We start from the raw sequence: 9207 nt of genomic DNA on the forward strand, positions 1-9207 counted from the left end.
GAAGAAAATTCATGTGAGGTGGCTGTGTGCTGCTCCGCTGTTCTTCCTTCCATGTTATGCTCAAATACCTTTCCTGGAAACCCATCTAAACTCTATGTCTACACCAAAACAGTCTCTCCTGTCACTCTGCTTTCACTCTAGGACCCTCTGATAATAATCGATTAGCATACATTTAGCTATTTTAATTATTTGTTTATAATGGAATTTGTTCTAGAATATAAAGATTTTTTTTTCTCTCTTTGGTTCCAAATGGCATCCTGAAGTTTCTGGGCTTCCTAAAATTTTGAATAGGTAATTCTAAAATCTATGAAGCACATTTAAATGTAAGTTTTGCCAGCATCTTATGAAATCTTCATAGAAAAATCTCTATTAATCTTGGTACGGACTTCATTTCATGATACTGGTTTACAAATCTGTCTCCCTCAAGGGGGTGTTACATCCATGAGGGCAGAAAACAAGACAAGCTCATTATGTGACGGGGGTCATTTTAGAAATGACTGTCTCCTGCATCCCCAAACCCAGTGAGGCAACCAGATAAAGGCCCCTCTTTGCCACTTTCAGAATCAGGCTGCCACATTGCTGGTCGGTAAGAGTAGTTGTAGTAATTTCCTGGGGTATTCAAATGGCTCTGGAAGGTTTCTTCTAAAAAATATCTGTCCTAGAGTAGGAAGTTCCTCTTATATTAAGGAAATAGCTTCTGGGAAAATTAAGCTTATCAGTCAGCCATGTCTTAGAGTGAATTACTTTAATCTTTTAATCAAATTGCTTTTGCTTTAATAGCTTGGGTACAGATTATAGGGCTCTGGGTCACCCTGTTCTCCCAAACTTCATATATACTTACAGGCCATAAGGTAGTGAAGCAAAAGGGAACTCTAGTTCCTCTATGGTTGAACACACTTGCTGATCCCATCAAAAGTTGACTCCACTGGGACCTCCAATCTGCTGACCCTATCAAATCTGCCCTTTTCCTCTTCCCCCTCTTGTTCTCAATTGTCTTTTTTTTTTTTTTTTTTTAACTTATTTTATTTATTTATTTATTTATTTTGGCCACGCCGGGTCTTAGTTGCGGCATGCGGGATCTTTTATTGCGGTGTGCGGGATCTAGTTCCCCGACCAGGGAATGAACCCGGGCCCCCTGCACTGGGAACATGGAGTCTTACCCACTGGACCACTAGGGAAGTCCCTCAATTGTCTTTTTTATAGTTAAATTTCAAGGTTCATTATTATAATAATTTCATTATGTAGAATCTAAGCTCCCTTGCCCCCCAACTCTCCATCATCCTCAACCAGCAAAAAATTCAGAATTTAGTTGAATCCAGGTATTTGCCTACTCTACTTCTGTCCTCAAGTGTCTAAAATAGTTAGAGAAAAACAATAATCATGCTATCTTATTTACCTTTAGGGTATGAAACCACAAGTGGACCCTCTCTTCTTCCAGGCAACTATTCTCCATATCCCTGTTGGACTCATTCTCCCATTTTCTGAGTTGACTATTTCACAAGTTTTTTGCCTCAAAGATCCAGCACAGCTTTAATCTCCCTCATTCATAGCTGATATCCTTCCTTCTTTATTCACTGGGAGAATGGAAGCAACTACAAGAGTGTGCTCATTCTTCCACCACCAGATCTAACAACCTACTTGCCTCTGTACTAAATATTTTGTCTCCCCTCCTGTTACAGTTCCTCTATCTGTGCATTGAATCCTATTCCCTCTCCCCTATTTAAGGCTTTCCTCCTAAAGCTTCTCCTATCTTCACTGCATTATCAGTTCTCACCCTTACTACTAAATCATTGTCACTAGCATATAACATCGTGGTAATGTATGGTAACAGGAAGGTAACAAGTCACAAGTGACTTGTTACCTTCCTGTTACCAAATACAATGCTCAGTTCTCAGGCCTTATCTTAACCTCTTAGCAGTATTTGGCACAGTTGATCAATGCTTCCTTTGTAAAATAGTTTCTACACTTTCTTCATGTTCTCATGTTTTTCTCCTACATAACTGGCCACTCTTTCTGCTCCATATAGTTGGATTTGCCTTTTCTTACTAAAATAAATATTTGAGTGTTCCAGTACCCAATCCTCAGATCTTTGCTCTTCTCACTGTGTACTCACTCCCTAAGTGATATACTTTGTTCTCAGTGGCTAATGACTTCCAAATTTATATTTATAATCTCTCCTATAAACTCCAGACATCTGTATCCAATTGTCAACTCAATATTTCTATTTTCCCAGTGTTAAGTGTGCATTTTTATACTTGATATAAATAAAACAGAACTCTTGATTCCTCCATCGCCGTACCTAGCCCTCATTTTAGTAAATTTCACCACCATTCACTCACTGTTCCTAGAAAACACTTAGGAGCTATCATTGATTCGTATTTACCCTCCAGGGACCAGGTAGCTTATATTTGCTCATCCAGATTTATTCTCCTCCTTTCTTTTTTTAACTTTAATTTTAAAAAATTTTTATTTATGTGTTTTTATTTTAGTAAGAACACAACATAAATCTACCCTGACCAATCTTCAAGTGTAAAATACAGTACTGTTAACTATGGGTCCAATGTTGTAAATAGATCTCTAGAACTCCTTATATGGACTTGAGGTTTGGTCTTTTCCACCTCTGAAAAAAAGACTGTTGGAATTTTGATAGGAATTTCATTGAACCTGTAGATCATTTTGGGTAGTATGGACATTTTAACAATATTAAGTCTTCTAATACATGAACATGGGATGTCTTTCCATTTATTTGTGTCTTCTTTAAATTCTTTAATGTTCTATGGCTTTCATTATACCTCCTTGGTTAAGTTTATTCTTGAGTATTTTATTGTTTTGATACTATTGTAAATGGGATTGTTTTCTTAATTTCCATTTTGAATATTCCATTGTTATTTACCCTGATACCAAATCCAGACAAAGACACAACGAGAAAAGAATACTGTAAGCCAATATTCCTGATGAACACAGATGCAAAAATCCTCAACAAAAAGCTAGCAAACCAAATTCAACAGCACATTAAAAGGATCATACACCATGAACATCTGGGATTTATCTCTGGGATGCAAGGATGATTCAACATAAGCAAATCAATCAATGTCATAAACCATATTAACACAATGAAGGATAAAAATCACATGATCACAATAGACGCAAAAAAACTTTTGACAAAATTCAATACCCTTTCATGATAAAAACTCTTAACAAACTAGTTATAGAAGGAATTTGTCTCAACATAATAAAGGTGATATATATGAAAATTCCACAGCTGACATCACACTCAACAGTGAAAAACTGAAAGCTTTTTCTCTAAGATCAGGAAAAAGGCAAGGATGCCCACTCTTGACACTTCTATTCAACATAGTACTGGAACTCCTAGACAGGGAATTTAGGCAAGAAAAAATGAATAAAAGGCATCCAAATTGGAAAGGAAGAAGTAAAATTATCTGCTTGCAGCTGACATGATCTTATACAGTATATGAAAACTTCTAAAGACTACACACACACACACACACACACACACACACACACTGTTAGAACTAATAAATTCAGTAAAATTACAGGATATAAAATCTTACCTTCTTCACATGACTCAGTGGGAAGTACCATCAGGAGAGCAGAGGGAGAAAAATTAATCTGGGGGATACGTTTCCCCGGCTCGTGCCCTGCAGGTGCTCTGAAGGATGGCCAATGATAGCTCCTGTCAAGTCAGACTCTCCACACTGCCCTTTCTGTCTCAGGTTTTTTGATAACTGCTCTCTCTCCTCCACACCTTTAGGCCTAAGGGTATAATATCTTCCTGTTCATAATATCCTTGACATCCTGATTGTTCCCTTGTGATTTCCCTACAGCCTTCTCTCACCTTTGCAAAAATAACCACCTATTGAACTGCTTAAAATTGCCCAAGCGACGTGTGTTTCTTGCTAGTAGCTTGACTAATCCACTTCACACTCACATTCAACTCATTAGTAAATGCTATAATGTCTACTTTCATAATGTATTCCAAACCTAACCAGTTTTCACGACATGCACTAGCCTCATCTTAGGTTAAGCCACCTTAATTTCTCACCTGGATTAGATCAATATTTTAGTACTTCTGCTCTCTCTTGCTACCCCATTCTATTCTCCACATAGCAGCCAGTATCATCTTTTTAAAAAGCAAGTCAGATAATGCAATTGCCATGTTCACAAGCTTCTAAAGGCTTTCCAGTACACATAGAATGAAATAAAAATTAAAATTATTTATTATGGATAACAAGGCTCTGTTTAATTGGCCTTTGTTTCTTTCAATCCCATTGCCTGACACTCTCCCTAGTGTTTACTTGCATTGTTTCAGACATAGTGGCCTCCCTGAAGTTCCATGAACACTCATATTGTCCTACAATTTTAGAGCATTTGCACTCAATGTCACTGTATAAGGAATGTTCTTATCCTAGGTATTTGCATGCTGCATTTCTCTTTTCATTCAGCCCTCTACTTAAATGTCACCCTATAAAGGAGACCTTTCCTGAATGCACTATCTAAAATAACAACCTCCAGTCTATACCTACTTACACACCTTTATTTCTCTCCACACATTTATTGCTCTTTCTACATTTCACCACTGCCTCATATGCTCTATCTCTATATTGACTTGTCTATTGTCTCTTTTTTCCACTGTATTATAAACTCCATGAGTGAAGGGATTAACACTTTTATTCACCACTGTATTGTCAGGACCTAGAACAGTACACGGTGCATAGAAGTGCTAAATAAATTTGTGGTGAATAAATGAATGAATGGGAATGGAAATATACCAAATGGATTAATTCAAAGCAAACTTAAATGAAAATTTAAATGAAAAGCTAATTCATAGCCAAAGTTTGCTTAATGAGCATGTAGAAAAAAGTCAAACTAATACAATAGCATCAGATTGAAATAACCTGACTGAACCTCTAACAATGGAACTGTTCCTTGCAATGAGACATTTCCAAAGCCAATTAATAAGGCTTCTTCTCTTGGACAATGCCAGGATGGGCATACTAGGGTTTGATGCTCTGGTTTTCCTGTTTTTGAACTCCACGGCCGAGCAAGACCCCTTGTTAATGAACATTATCTCTTTAAAAAAAACTACTATGCAATATATATAATACATAGAAAAGGATACACAAATGTGTAAGCCAGGCAATAAATAATTAAAAGAATAACAACATACCTATATCTACAGTAAGCTATAAATATTACCAAGAATTATTGGAGCTTCCTCTCTACCAGATTTTAACTTCCTTCTTTCCTCCATAAGTAATCATTATCCTGAATTGTGAGTCAATTGTTTTCTTGCCTTTTAAAATAGTCTTATTACATATGAAAATTATAAAGATAGGTATGAAAATGAAATTATTAACCATTGTTCTGTCACTTGTGTTTTGACTCATCATCGTGTTTTTAAGATCCATCCATGCTGATGTATTTAGTTTTAATTCATTAGTCCTCACCTTTTCACATTATTCCATTATAGAAATGTATGCTAGTCTACTTATCCATGCTACTCTTGATGGTCTCTCAGGTGGTTTTCAGGTTGCTGTGCTACTCTTTACAAATTGCTATGAATATTCTTTTATGTGTCTTACCACTACTATTAGCCTTGGAACCATTCTCTCTCTTTAGAAGATTTTATGCTTCTATGTTTAATCGATTTTACATTGATCTTGCAATTACTCTGAGGGAAATCTTGTTTTCCTCATTCCGGCATTTTTAGTCAGCAGTTTACTGTAGCCCTTCAAACATTTACTGACATCATCTTAGATAATTCATTTGGAGAAACTCTGAAGTTAGTACAGCAATGCCAATTAACTGCCTCTAAAAGAGCTGCCTTTTTTCCCTAAAAGCCCCCAAAAAGCCTCTGACATATTTTGGGAGATATTTAAAATATTTTGATAGTTCTATAACATCACAGATTTTTTTTCATAAAATTGTGTTGGTGTTCCTTAAGTGTCTTAAATTGAATTAACTCCAAATAAATATATAGAATCTCTGCTGGAAAGAGAAAAAAACGCTGTGCTTCTATCTCAAATTGGTGAAGCAGTTACTCATTTCAATGTCTACTTTAAATTGACCAGTTGATTTCGGCTTTGATTTCACTGAAGGAATAAATTACTCTTCTCACTAAGAAAGTCTGCCAGATATAACAAATAAAAATACACGACACAGTTAAACTTGCATTTCAGATAAATAATGAATTTTTTTAGTAGAAGTATGTCTAATTCAATATTTGGGATCTACTCATACTAAAAAAAGTATTCATTTTTTAATCTAAAATGTAATGAACTAGTCATCGTGTATTTTATGTCAACCCTATGCCATTTCTACCAATTAGAGCTCTCAAGGTTTCCCTCAAGCTGCTTGATTTGCTGAAGATATTTCTTGTACGTCAGGAACTCACTAGCTTGGGGACCTTAGCAATCTTTCGTTGCTTTTGCCTATTTCTTCATTTCATACTGTACGTTATGTTCAAGCAAAGCACTGAGAGTCTTATGGTAACTGTTTTGCCTAAGGAGGATCACTTTTGCTGATGGATCTCTAATAAGAATGTTTTCCAAAGCACAGTATGTTTCAGTCTTCAATAGAACGGTATGCACAGCAGCAATGTCAAATGGCTTGGGGTCGAACTCTCCAGGTTCTGGAAAACTCTAAGCAGTCTCGAAATACTGCGAGACTCGAGATGGGACGAAGTCTTTTGAACCTCACCAGCTCCCATACTTGCAACTGCCTCAACCAGAAATTGCCCCTCCCCTTTGGCCTCCTTGGTTGGAGTCTTGGCGCTAGGCCTACCTTTTTCGCTGCCGGCCTGTCTCACCCCGGGGCGGGCCTACTCCCTTCCTCAGGCTTCTACGACTTTTACTCACTCCAGACTGACTAGAGCACTTATCATTAAAGATGTCTGACAACGTGAGCAGCACAGATGGCCTACCAGACTTAGAGAACAGAAGCCTGTCCCATCCCTCTGAGGAGCGTTCTGGAGCGGAGGCAGGGAGGGAGGCCTGCTCAGACGCTGAAATGAGCTTGACCAGAAATGGTGACGGTACTGGCGATGGGGGTACTCCCAGCCACGCCAGTTAAGAAAGTCAAAGCACAGCCATGGAAAGTTCAAGAGAAGACATTGACTTCGAAAGCACATAAGACGCCGAACATTTCTTAACCAGTGATAGAAACCAGTCCCATTACTGCTTAGAAGAAGAGCTAGGAGAGGAAGAAGAGGAGGAAAATCGGCAGAAGAAGAGCAGCCTTAGGTACAGTGCAATGAGGCTAACCCTGATCAGTATTTATCAGCCGAGGATCGGGCCCTGGAGGATTGGGTGTCTTCAGAGACATCTGTCCTCCCCCACCCTCGCTGGCAAGTCCTTAATGCTCTTCGAAAATGGCAGCCGGGTTCAAGTGCCCGAGTTGTATATCAGGCCTGTGGGGCAAGAGTCTTAGTGCAGCGTTTCCACTTGCAGTATGAGCTTGAAGGCCATAATGGTTGTGTCAATACCGTGCACTTTAACCAGCGTGGCACCTGGCTGGCCGCTAGCAGTCATGACCTTAGAGTGATATTGTGGGACTGGGTGCGTCAGCAGCCAGTACTGGACTTTGAGAGTGGCCACAGAAATAGTTTTTCAGGCCAAGTTCCTTCCCAACTGTGGTGATTCCACCCTGGCCATGTGTGCCTGTGATGAGCAGATACGCATAGCAGAGCTATCTGCTACACGACACTGCAAGAATACTAAGCGTGTGGCCCAGCACAGGGGAGACTCCCACAAGTTGGCTCTGGAGCATGACTCCTCTTTTAAGTTCCTAACTTAAGGTGAAGATGCAGTTGTCTTCTCCATTGACCTCAGACAAGGCCTGCCAGCTTCAAAAGTGGTGGTAACAAAAGAGAAGGAGAAGAAAATGGGGCTGTATACAATCTATGTGAATCCTGCCAATACTTACCAGTTTGCAGTGGGTGGACAAGATCAGTTTGTAAGAATTTATGACCAGAGGAAAATTGATGAGAATGAGAATAATGGAGTACTCAAGAAATTCTGTCCTCATCACCTGGTCAACTGTGATTGTAAAGCAAATATCACCTGCTTTGTGTACAGTCACGATGGCACAGAGCTCCTGGCCAGTTACAATGATGAAGATATTTACCTCTTCAACTCTTCTCACTGTGATGGAGCCCAGTATATTAAAAGATACAAGGGGCACAGAAATAATGCCACAGTCAAAGGTGTCAATTTCTATGGCCCCAGAAGTGAGTTTGTCGTGAGCAGCAGTGATTGTGGGCACATCTTCCTCTGGGAGAAATCATCCTGCCAGATTGTTCAGTTCATGGAGGGGGATAAAGGAGGGACCATTAACTGTCTTGAACCCCATCCTTACCTACCTGTGATGGCGACCAGTGGCCTAGACCACGATGCTAAGATCTGGGCACCCACAGCTAAAGTTACCACTGGCTTTATCGGCTTAAAGAATGTGATTAAGAGGAACAAGCAGGAACGAGATGAAGGCAGCCTGCACCACACTGACCTGTTTGACAACCACCTGCTTTGGTTCTAATGCGTCACCTGACACAGAGAGGTCATCAGTTGCACTGGGGAGCTCCTGGAGCTGGGGTTATGGATGCAGAGTCGGATGAGTCTTCCAGTCCCTCAGATATGTCGGAGGAGGAAGCGAACCAGGAGGAGGAAGAGAACCAAGACCCTGTGCAGTGCCTGCCGTCCTGAAGGCCTCATACTCCAGCTCCAGCTAGGCATCACCTCAGAAGGCTGGACTTTAAGATTTAGTTTACTAGATTTGCTTTTTGTCTTTTATCTATTTTTAACAATAGAAACTGCCTCTTCCATCTCCTTCCTCTGCCTTCCTCCCTTCTTTACATTCTTCCTCCCTCACTTGGTTTCTTTACTCCTCTCTCTTTACCCCTTATATCTATAGGAATACATAAGTAATTTATCTATGCTTCTTTTCCTTTGTTCTCTTATGGTTGACTTCTAAATGTTCCTAATTCTGGTGGAAAAATTAATAGCCTTATTGAATCTATATTCTCATTTCTGACACTCTGAAAATGATCACTTTTTTTCATCTTTAGCAGTGCATTATAAAAAGTAAGTTCTTCAATTGAGTTGAAAGTTTCAGAAATGTGTTTATTCTTTAAAAGTAAAGTAAAATAAAACAAACCATGGTCTTGTTCATTGAATACTGGCACTTGGCCAT

General features: G+C 39.2%; 1 pseudogene; it reads left to right on the forward strand.

Annotated features, from left to right (window-relative positions):
• Positions 1-6909: 6909 nt before the first annotated feature.
• LOC132357926 (DDB1- and CUL4-associated factor 8-like) lies at positions 6910-8720 on the forward strand (annotated as a pseudogene).
• The last annotated feature ends 487 nt before the right edge of the window (positions 8721-9207 follow it).

The sequence above is a fragment of the Balaenoptera ricei genome, chromosome X (assembly GCF_028023285.1).
Source record: "Balaenoptera ricei isolate mBalRic1 chromosome X, mBalRic1.hap2, whole genome shotgun sequence".
NCBI classification, from domain to species: domain Eukaryota; kingdom Metazoa; phylum Chordata; class Mammalia; order Artiodactyla; family Balaenopteridae; genus Balaenoptera; species Balaenoptera ricei.